Source organism: Mytilus trossulus, chromosome 3 (assembly GCF_036588685.1).
Source record: "Mytilus trossulus isolate FHL-02 chromosome 3, PNRI_Mtr1.1.1.hap1, whole genome shotgun sequence".
In the NCBI taxonomy this organism is placed as follows: domain Eukaryota; kingdom Metazoa; phylum Mollusca; class Bivalvia; order Mytilida; family Mytilidae; genus Mytilus; species Mytilus trossulus.
This window is the reverse complement of record NC_086375.1, coordinates 14,558,653-14,570,823: the sequence shown is the minus strand read 5'-3', so window position 1 is coordinate 14,570,823 and position 12,171 is coordinate 14,558,653.

Below are 12,171 nucleotides of genomic sequence, written 5' to 3'. Positions count from 1 at the left end.
TGCTTAAAAGAGGCGTTAAAACAGCAAATATCAATCAATCAATCAAATTATTATTCATTGATAAAAGATTAATTACAAATATGTAAAATTATTTTTTTATTTGTTTATAAATGTGTCATCGTGTTGCTTCTTGTTAATTGATGTACATTAGTGAGGACAGGTATATTAACAATTTAAGGCGCTTAAGCAGTAAGAGATTATTAGGATAAGAATACTCACATCGCCCGTACTTTTATTGATGGTCTGAAATGTTAAGCTTTTTTGTTAATGGCATTTGTGAATGATATACTGTTACTTGAACTAATACATGTATATATCATAACCTTGGTTTTCTGTGCACGATTTTATCATTTTTTACGCAAATATATCGTATAGTCGTCATTTTTTTCTTTCTCTCTGTAACGTTTTATTAAATATGGCAGCTCATTCAATGCCGTGTTTTGAAGCCGAAGCCGAAGATGACCGATTATCACCTTATAGTAAACAATCAACAAAAAGCATGGGTATTGAGCACGTGTTTAACATGTACATGCGTATTGCGATCACCGGATTTTTACACGAGGAGGGTCACGCTTAGGTCACTATGCATACAGAAAATATGTCGGCGAATTGCTTCCTGGAAGCAAGCAATTAATAAAAGTGAACGCCATTTAAATCTTGACACATTAAAGAATTTTCTTCAGAAAAAAGTATATGTACATAAGTTATATAATGAAAACTATCCATTTAGTTATAAAAAACATCTGCATATTTTTTTTTAATTTGAGGTTTCATATGACTTCAATTAATTATAAGACAACTAATGACGATGTTTCATAGAAGAGACCGCCAACAATGTCGGAATTTAAAAAAAGAATCACCAAAGATACCAGGGTTGATAAATCAGAATATACAAAAGAGTCAATTGTTGCACTCAAATCAAACCAGTTGGAAGACCAAATCATATAACGTTGTGCACGATGTTCCTACAACTTAACGTTACACTGAAAATGCGACGTCAAAGAGGATTTTTCGAAATTTTAACGTCGAATTTGTAAGTTTCATTTGGGTTGTTTTGTGTTGTTGGTTATTTATATCCCTGTAGTACGCAGCCTTTTCTGGTCCAGATGCAAAAACTAAAAAAAATATAGTTCATGTAACGAGATATTTTTTTTTTATCATTTTATCTTTTATTAAATGAATCGCTTAAACAAATGAAGTTTATTTTCTTTTGGCAAAAAGCACCATTCCTTTTTCCGACTACCATCAATATCTTTTGTTTTAAATTTCAACACAGGATTTGTTTTAATTATCTGGAACATTTAATTGAAAAAAATTGAGCACAAACTTGTTACGTCGGAAATAAGCTTTTTCGGATTTTTGACGTTTTCCGACGTTGGGACAAAATGGCTACCATTTTGTAAATGTTCGTATCAATTTATCACTTTTAGACTCAAATATGTAGTAAATAAAAAAAGATTCTTGTGATTTTGTTCTCTTCGTGTATCTAACTTTTGTTTTAATAAATTATAAACAACTTATTGAAATATCAGGTAAAAAAGACACATTTAGAGATTTGACAAATGAAATATCAAGTGGGACAAAACGGCTACCGGTGGAAAAACGACTGCGTAGAGAAGATTTTTTAAAATCTACAATTTTTGAACTCACGAACAAGGAGGCAAATATTTGTTCTATCGGAAGATGTTATTATTATCTAACCTTTTTTAGACATTTTCTTCTATATATACTCATAGAATTCACTTTTTGTCGTTAAGTTAACGAAAAATGTCGTTGGACATATTTCTTGTTTCAGCTTAATCTGCTGTCACCGAGTCAAAAACAAATTGACAAAAAAAACGGCTTTAACATCACAAAGAACCAACACACGTCGTTGTTCCCGCCAAGTTTAGGGAAGATCAGAGAATAAGAAATAGCATCACTATACATAAAAGTTAAAACAGTTGTTTGAAAATGTAACGTTGGACATCCGTTTTTTTGCATAACTTTGTTGTTTAAATCGTCAAATATTTTAGATATAGCTAAGTATATGACCAAGAGCTAAAACAATATAATTAAAAACATGTTCTGAATTTATTTTCATCTTGGAACGTGTTTGCCAACATTTTTTTTTGTTTTGCGATGGAATTTCGAAGATTCTGTTTTAAATCCCAGAGGTTGTATGAACAGCGTGCGTAACGTTTATACGAAATTGACGGGAATAAAAAAAAATCGTTGTGCCTATTAAACACAGCTAAGACAGCTTATATATTGTAAATTTCGCAATCCTCATCACTTTGTAATCCCTTTCAATAGACAAATGTAAAGTAAATGAACGAAAATTTACTGAATAGTTATTTTGCAAACAGCTACATACAGACAGTATAGTAATACACGATAAATGACTTATCTAAATTTGGCTTTATCAACTATTTCCAGTTCCGTTTCCATTGCCTTCGCAGTTGCAATCGAAGCTCTCGTGATCGCCAGAACAGTTTGAGACACTTACAATAGCAAAATTAAAAATACGTGATGATCAAACTGATTAATTACAATAAAAACAAAACAAAAGTTTTAGATTGATTCAAATATAGATTTGTTCGTTCTTTTATTTTTAGCTACATACAGTAGTTTTGAATCAAAAAGACTAAACTGTAAGTCATATTGGTGACTTTTGATGAGTTTCTGCCTGGTATAAGCCGTTAGATGGGTGGATATATTTTTCCAAGATTGCAGGTTGAATCATTTCAGAGAAATAAACTCAAAAAGTCTACGAGCCATGTAAGAATTGCCAGTAAGAGATACAAACAAAAGGAATACAGTTGTAATGTTTATAAATGTATGTCTATCTATATAAGTATAAACCATGGGATTTTTACAGGTCAATGGATAAATTCCTGTTTACTGAATAACCACATAAAACAAATCTTGAAAATTAACGAAACTGTTTCAGTGAACTAAAACTGATGTCTAGCATTATTCTGTATAGGTCAAGCCATTTCAAAACAACCAAGAAAATACATTATGATGCTGAAAAGATATCATCGTGACCAAATACACATACATATTTCATCTCAAATCTAACCCAAAGGGTATAGATGAAAATGGGTAATATTTAACTTACTGACAAAACTCGATGATAAGATATTAAGATAGAATGCATATCTATATGATGGTGCCCGTGATTCAAATCAAAACTTTTATTAAATGCATGTTTTTATATTTTCTTGCATAAATCAAATCTATACTTAAATGTGTATAATACTTCATTTTGCGTGTATTTAATTGCTGAATCATGTATCTAATGCTGACTAACAGTAATTAAGTCCATGTTTGAATTTATATGTTACAAATAAATAAAACAAGCTGAAAACATTGTATTATTGCAACCAAACGAATATACAGTTTATTCTTAATTTTTAATTATCATGGAAACATTTTACTATTTTTTTTAAAGTATTTATAAATTGGTGATAAGATTTAAATTGTTTACATACAAAAATGGCGATGCTCCAAATACTAGTATTTCATTTTTTTTAAGTGTATCTGATTTTACCGATAAAGTCAAGCTTGGTCTTTATCTAAAAATGTAAATAAACTCATCATAGATACCAGGAATAAAATTGAATATTTACGCCAGACGCGCGTTTCGTCTACAAAAGACTCATCAGTGACGCTCGAATCAAAAATGTTATAAAAGGCCAAATAAAGTACGAAGTTGAAGAGCATTGAGGACCAAAAATTCCTAAAGGTTTTACCAAATTCCTGAGGTAGAAATGCCTTAGTTTTTCAAAAATTCAAAGTTTTGTAACAGTTAATTTATAATTATGAACATATCAATGATAACTCAAGTCAAAACAAGTGTCCCAGATGTCAGACATTTTACTTCCCTGTGCAAACTCCTTTCTGTCATACAAATGTCAGCAGTCTTTGAACGTAAAATATAAAAAAAATCTTTTAACTTTTGAAACAGAAAATTGAAGCATAATGTTCACAATTGTTGAAAATTCAGGGGCTTGGGGCGTGGACTTATATTTTGGTTAATATCATTCTAAAACAAAATTCTTTAACGTGTTTTTGCAAGGATTGGAATCATTATATGTGTGCAGATTATCTTCTTTTTTTGGTTTTGTTGTGTAAAATATATATATTTGAAACACTGAAATTAATCAAGGGGCGGTTTTATGATCGAAACGCCTGTTGCTGAAAATAGCAGAATTGTATAATCCCGCAGATCCAATTTCCATCATCACGGTTGTGTGGGAGCGTTTAATATATGTTGTGTCAGTGTCTGAGCAGAAAGTTGATGAACCAGAGGTATGTTAAAAAACGTCTTGTCCATTTTCTAAAAAAGTTCATCGGGAGGTACCAAGTCCTAGTTGATAAATATTCCGTATCAACTTCACAAATAATATACAATGGTCTTGAAGTATACACACGAAAAATTGCAACATACGTTTTTATATGTTCAAAAACATATGAAAACGTATGTTGAAAACTTGTCATGAAAAACATATGTTTTGATCATATAAAAAAAAAATCATACGAAAACCATATCTTGCAATTTTCCCCATGTTGATTCTGGATAATGACGTTGTTTATGGTTTTAGTAACGTGTTAAAGTATTCTTTTATTTGTTTTTTTGAATACAACCTTTACTGTTTATTTTATTTTTGGTATTATTCGTTATTGTATTATTGTGTAAATTTTCGTATTCTTGTCTTTCATTTTTGTTTATGTGCTTTATCTGTATGGCTTTTTGTGTTGATTTGTTGTAAACATATTTGATTTTTTTTCATAGTGATTAAGACTATAACACCATGATGCCTGTTATGCGAGTATTGATATCTGCATAAGAACTAAGGACATGTTGGGTTCAATCAATTTAATTTGATAAACAGGTTAACTGATGGATGTTTTTTCTTTGAAATTTACTCCATATTCTTTTACTGGGGTTAAATAAAACAACATCGAATACCTATATGGATCATTCCTTCAAAGTTTATAAGACTCAAATAAAGGCAACAGTAGTATACCGCTGTTCGAAATTGATAAATCGATTGAGGAAAAAACAAATCCGGGTTACAAACTTAGTCTGAGGGAAACACATCAAATATAAGAGGAGAACAACAACACAACAGAAACACACCACTAAAATGCAACACACACAGAAACGAACTATAATATAAAAGTGGCCATTTTCCTGACTTAGTACATAACATTTAAAGAAAAAATTGTGGGTTGAACCTGGTTTAAAAGGGATGGTTGTAAACGTCAATGAAGCAGTAACCAAACGACACAAAAACAAAATGCATTCGATTAGTTTGAATAGTCATTAGATCTTTCTCGAATACTTAAAAGTACATTCAACATGAGTTAAATAAAGATTCTACCACTGCATCGAGTGTGATACGATATCTATCCACTCGAGACATATAAATTTGCAAATTTAAAACGCAAGGCTCGCCGAGCGGTTTACATATTTCAAATTCAACTGTCGAGAGTGGATAAATATCGTATTACACGAGATTTTGAGGTAGAATCTGTTTATCTGATGATTTCTAAACAATATGCAGACAAATTCAATACTTCTTTTCAAATGATCTGCAAAAAGAAGTGTTCTTTATATGTGACGTCATCAGGCATGATGGCCTTTTCTCGTGTCTTCATAATAGGAAAGAGGAAAGCAAGAAAATTCGACGTCATATTCGAATTTTGACCAATGAAGAAATCAGATGAAACGATCCACACGTTGATTAAATAAAAATAATCAACATGTCCGGGAAGGGATTAATCGTGTGAAAAAAGAGAAGGATACAAAGCAAACACATTTGAAATTTACGTGTTATTTTCTCGAAAACATAAACGTGTTTGCTATATTAAATTTAAGTATTGATATGAAGTAATCATTCATAACCAAAAAGGTTTACCGAAAATCTATGAATATAGAGGTCAATCGTTTAAACCTCCATGTATATCATTTTTTTAAAGAAACACATTTATTCGTTTCAGAATTAAACAGAAAAGGTAAAATGGCCTCATCGGCCATGCACGTTTGTACAATTTGCCAAGATGATGGAATGTTTAACGTTGCAGACACGTGGTGCACAGAATGTGAAGTTTTCTATTGTGGAGACTGTGAAAAACACCACAGAAAGTCAAGAATGTCCAAGAACCATAAAACCATGTCAGTTGAAGATTATCAAAAGTTACCTGCATTCATGCAAGAGATAAGTAGTCAGTGCAAATACCACGAGAAGTTGTGTGAACTTTACTGTTCTGTCCACGCCTGTCCCTGTTGTGTCCAGTGTATTACCGATAAACACCCAAAATGTCAAGATTTAAAACCACTGTCAGACACTCTAAAGCAAGTAAAATCATCGGCCTCTGTTGAGCTTTTCGAAAAAGATTTGAAAGATGTGAAGGAAAACTTAGATAACGCCGTAAAATACTTGAAATCCAGGATTAGTACAAACAATATCCAGAAAACAAAAGCCGTTGAGGAAATCCGGAGTATGAAGAAGTCGATAGTTGACTACCTAAACAAACAAGAGCAGAAGATAATCGATGACTTGGGGCATAAACATAAAAAGCTTATATCCAATATGGACACTATAGTACAACAATTGGAAAAGAATGCCAGTCAGATAGGTCAAATGCAGGGTGACTTTCTCAAAATGACACAGTATGCAACTGAACTACAAATGTATGTTGGTCTGAAAGAAATTGAGACAACTACATCAGAAGCTGCAAAATATATCGAAACTTTAGAAAGTGGGAACCACTTTAATGATAAGAATTTAGAGGTTAACATTTCATCTTATCTGCAATCAATATTAGATAATGTCGATTCGTTCGGGGACATTAATATCAATACCACTCTTTCTTCTCTCAGACTAAAGACCGGGAGAAAAGATCAAGCTCAGCACTTGGTTTTGAACACACAAAGAATTGAACAAGTTATGCCATCTTTGTTGAGACGATTGACAATTCCAGAAGATATGCAGTCTTTAGGACTAGGTGCCTGTCTAATTTTGTCTGATGGTAAATTCATATTACTTGATTCCCCAGGGGCACAACTAATGCTGTTTAGTAATGATGGCTTCTTAGTCAGAAAATTAGTTACATTTACAGATTGTCCATGTGATGCAGCCTTTGTCCAAAATAACATATTAGCTGTCACATTAGGAGAAAAAAACGAGACAGTACTGGTGGATATTGAAAAGAATGAAATTTTTCAAACAATTAAACTTTCTCACTTTTGTAATGGAGTAGCAAGTGATGATAACTTATTGGTCATCAGCTGTGTTAGAGAAAGTACTTTAGTGTACCGTATTAATAATTCTAATACAATCTTAAAAGGCGTTAGTACACATCGTATTGCATTATTCGACGGGAATATATATGGAACCAATGTTTTTTTCAAAATAACGTCTGTTGCTACAAAAGTACAGGTGAACTTATGTGGACATTTAAACATAGAGACATTAACTGGCCTAGAGAGATTACATTAGACAAGAATGGCTTTGTTTATATCGCTTCTTATGGAAACAACAGTATCGTGGTACTATCAGCAGATGGTAAAACCTGTAAGAAAATACTATCAGAGAATGATGGAATAAAATCTCCTTTGACAATAGATATAAACAAAGAAACAGGAATGATGATAGTGGCATGTGAAATTCATGATGATTATAGCCGTAAAATCTATCATACAGCTTCATTTTTTAAAACCTAAACTGTTTGATTTTTCCGAAATTTAAAATCAATGTCTATATTACGGGGCGCCGAATGGGACTCTTGTGGTTTTGTACTCAAAATTCAATTTTGTACGGACAAAAGTGACTTTTGTTCAACAAAAATTAGTTCAGTTAAACAAAATTTGTATCATACTACAAATTTGAAATTTTGTCATACAAAATTATCTATCAGCGGACGAAAGTCACTTTTGTCATGACAAAATTCATTTTTGTTACACAGACTTGACTTTTGTTACCTAATTTGAAAATTGAGCGACAAAAGTCAATTTGTATTTAAATTAGTTGAGTTTGGTTTCTGTGAACTAATTTGCATACAAAATCGACTTTTGTTACACAAAATTGACTTTTGTTACACAAAATTGACTTTTGTTACACAAAATTGACTTTTGTTACACAAAATTGACTTTTGTTACACAAAATTGACTTTTGTTACACAAAATTGACTTTTGTTACACAAAATTGACTTTTGTCTCAACAAAATTGACAAAATTGACTTTTGTCTCAACAAAATTGACAAAATTGAATTTTGTCTAAACACAATTAACAAAATTGAATTTAGTCTCAACAAAATTGACAAAATTAAATTTTGTCTCAACAAAATTAACAAAATTGAATTTTGTCTCAACAAAATTAACAAAATTGAATTTTGTCTCAACAAAATTGATTTTTGTCTCACGAAAGTCAATTTTGTCTCACGAAAGTCAATTTTGTCTCATAAAAGTCAATTTTGTTGTTACAAAATTGAATTTTGTCATCACAAAAATGAATTTTGTCGTCACAAAATTGACTTTTGTCTCAACAAAATTGACAAAATTGACTTTTGTCTCAACAAAATAGACAAAATTGACTATTGTCTCAACAAAATTAACAAAATTGACTTTTGTCTCAACAAAATTTACAAAATTGACTTTTGTCTCAACAAAATTAACAAAATTGACTTTTGTCTCAACAAAAATGACAAAATTGAATTTTGTCATAACAAAAATGACAAAATTGAATTTTGTGAGACAAAAGTCAATTTTGTCTCACAAAAGTCAATTTTGTCTCACAAAAGTCAATTTTGTCTCACAAAAGTTAATTTTGTCTCACAAAAGTTAATTTTGTTTCACAAAAGTCAATTTTGTCTCACAAAATTGAATCTTACCGTACACAATTGACTTTTGTGATTTAATTTCCATATCAGGTAACAAAAGTCAATGTTGTATGCAAATATGTTTATATTTGCATACCTTTAAGACAAAATTGACTTTTGTCATGACAAATATGAATTTTGTCTACAAAAATGAATTTTGTCATGACAAAAATGAATTTTGTCTACACAAATGAATTTTGTCATCACAAAATTGAAGTTCTCACAAAACAAGTCTGTAGCACATAGTTTTGTAAGACAAAAATGATTTTGTTATGACAGAATTGAATTTTGTACAAAACCACAAGAGTCCCATTCGGCGCCCCGTATATATATGTGCATTTTGTTTATAAAATTGTACTGTACCTTTTATTGCATACTCATCCTACTATCAAACATTCCAACAGTTTATTAAGAAAGAAAATTTTAATATTTCATTATCATTTCACATAGGGTTAAAGAGTAACTTATAACCATAGCTTTGTGGCAAAATTATTTGTTAATAATTGGTTCAATATATATTCATAGCAATTTCATATAGATTATAGCGGGAATTTGAACATCCCGATTGTTTTTTTAACTTATAGAAAAGAATTAGAATATAACTTTTATCAAAATGAAATGCAAATCTCATAATGATGTTAGCTAAAGTTGCATTTTAAGCTGCCTTGTTTTACAAATATTGATAAATGCATAAGAAATGTAATTCCAAGCGTTTGAAGGAACTGCATTAGATTGAAATTAATTATTCTTGTCAGTCCACAGACCGTTATTGGTATTCCCGCCCTTCATGGGATATTACCATTCAGCACGACATGATCGACTCCATTAGACGTGTTTCCAAGTTCAAAATTTTATCTTGCTCATGTGAATTTATTTGATGTTATATTTAATGTTTTGCGTGTTTATAAATTACTGACTATATTTTCGACATGATATTATGTATCATGATGTTCAATTAAAATCAGCACATGTCACTTTCGTAAGGGAATTCTAATTCAACTTAGGTTGTTTTTTATTAGTGTTATGAGTTAATGGTAGTCTTCGGGGCGTAAGTAATTGTAGAAGAATTGAGAACATGTTGGGTTCAAATTAATTTGATAAAGGGGTAAACTGATGAATGTTTTTTTTCTCTTTGAAACTTACTCCGTAGTCTATACTGAAGTTGTAAAAAACAACATCGAATACCGATACGCATCATTCCATTTAAATTTATATGACTCAAAGGTAGATGATTGTATACGTCAATGAAGTAGAAACTCAACGACACTAACACAAAATACATTGGATTAATTTGATTGGTCAGCGTTCTTTCCCGATTGTTTGAAAATATCAGGATGAGTTAAAGTGAGATACAAAGTTAACTCATTTGAAATAAACATGTTTTTAGGCGAAGATATGGAACTATGTTTGCTACGTTTATTATTAATACGTATCCACGAAAATGGTAATGGATTAAGGTTCGTGCGAATGTGATTAATATTTAACGTAATTAGTATTATATGAGGAGATCAATTATCAGTGGCGGGTCCAGGGGTCCGTGAGTTGGAACCCCCTTTCTACGATCAATGCTTTCGCAAGTGGACATTTGGTTCGAGGCCCCTTTTATCCTAGGTTGGAACCCCATTTTAGAATGGCTGGTTCCTCCCCTAGCTGTGAATAAAGACTTCGTGGAGAACAGTTGATGTAAAATGACGATGTCTACGTCGTGTGGTAGCTACAGAAATGGCTAGATAGATTACCTAAACCATTAATTTTGTCATTGCAACCATATGGCGTCCCAGTTCACAATTGTTGATTCCAGTAATATTCTTTTTGTTTACGGAGAGATGTTGCAGGATTAGGATTATTAGTCATATGGTGATGCGAATTTGCAAAGTAGGATCGAATGACAAGGCTGATTGATATGCTGGCAAACAATATCGCATGTATTAATGCTGATGTCTGATCTATGGCTGCACATAATTTATAAAGCCTTCCTTTTGTTTCATTGACAAATACCAATCCCCCAAAATGGACACAATATTCGTGCTTGATACGGGTCTGAATTTGAGTTATTAAGTAATTGACACATAATAGAGGTTTCTTACACAGAATAACCCTTTGAAAAAGTTCTGTACACTGCAATCAGATGGATGGCTCTTTGTTTTGCATTTATGTGACTTGTGAAGTAGGTAAGACAAAAAGTCTCATATTTTGTATGTGTCACATCGATGGATGTTTACATTTTCTGTCCGTTATGTTTGCTGGAAACCCATATCTGGCTTCCAGCCAAGTTCCCTTTAGTAATGTTCTATGTTCTGGGCACAATAAGTAAAGTTAATCGTAATTTTATCGTAGATTCAGTCATAAACAATCTTATACTTTGTATAGAACCATACCGAGTCTTACAACACATACATCAAAGATCAAAATGTTGGACTTTTGTATTTACAATGCAACACATTAGATGTGTTTGTTGGATTCATATTCCAATTTGTACTAATTGTGCACCTGTCTTACTAGTGTTTGTTTGTGTATTCATGGGAAGTAAAATTCATAAATAACTTTCTCAAAGCCACCAATGGACCACTTCGAACTGGAATCTATGACAAACATAATGTTCAACTTCTAACTTTACAGCAGTAGCATACCCTCTTCCCCCAGTATATGACATTTTCAAATTAGTATGCAACACTGGTAAATGTTCACTCATATAATGTTAATCTACAGTATGTGCTCCTTTAACAAACACTGCTCACCATCCACAAATCTTTTTAATCTAAGATTTTGTAATCTAATTTGTATATTAATCGATTATCATCCAGAAACCATTTGCTATACATATTGATGGACAGACAAATAGACAATAGTATGCTCTAAAAGAGCATGAAAAGTGAAATTATCTCTTTATACAACTCTATTATATCTATTATGTCAAATTCCATCTTAAAAATGAGGCAAAGCCTTTGTGAATTATGGGTCTCCAAAAGTCTTCAACTTTGTACTTTATTTGCATTTTCATGTACTTTTATTTATTCTGGTGTCACTGGTGAGTTTTTTGTAGACGAAAAACATGTTTAGCTTTAAAAAATTAATTCTTGTATCTATGCTAAGTCTATATATATATCTGAGAAGAATGAATAAAATTAGTGCCACATATCTATTTTTTATACAAGGTAAAATCAACTTACCTTTAAGATATCTTTTTTATTCTATACCCTTATAATTTAAAGCTAATGGATCAGTAATATATTTGAAAGAGAATTAAAAAAGTTGAAATTTAAACATGCATCCGCCACATTGGATTTTACCGGAAGTTAA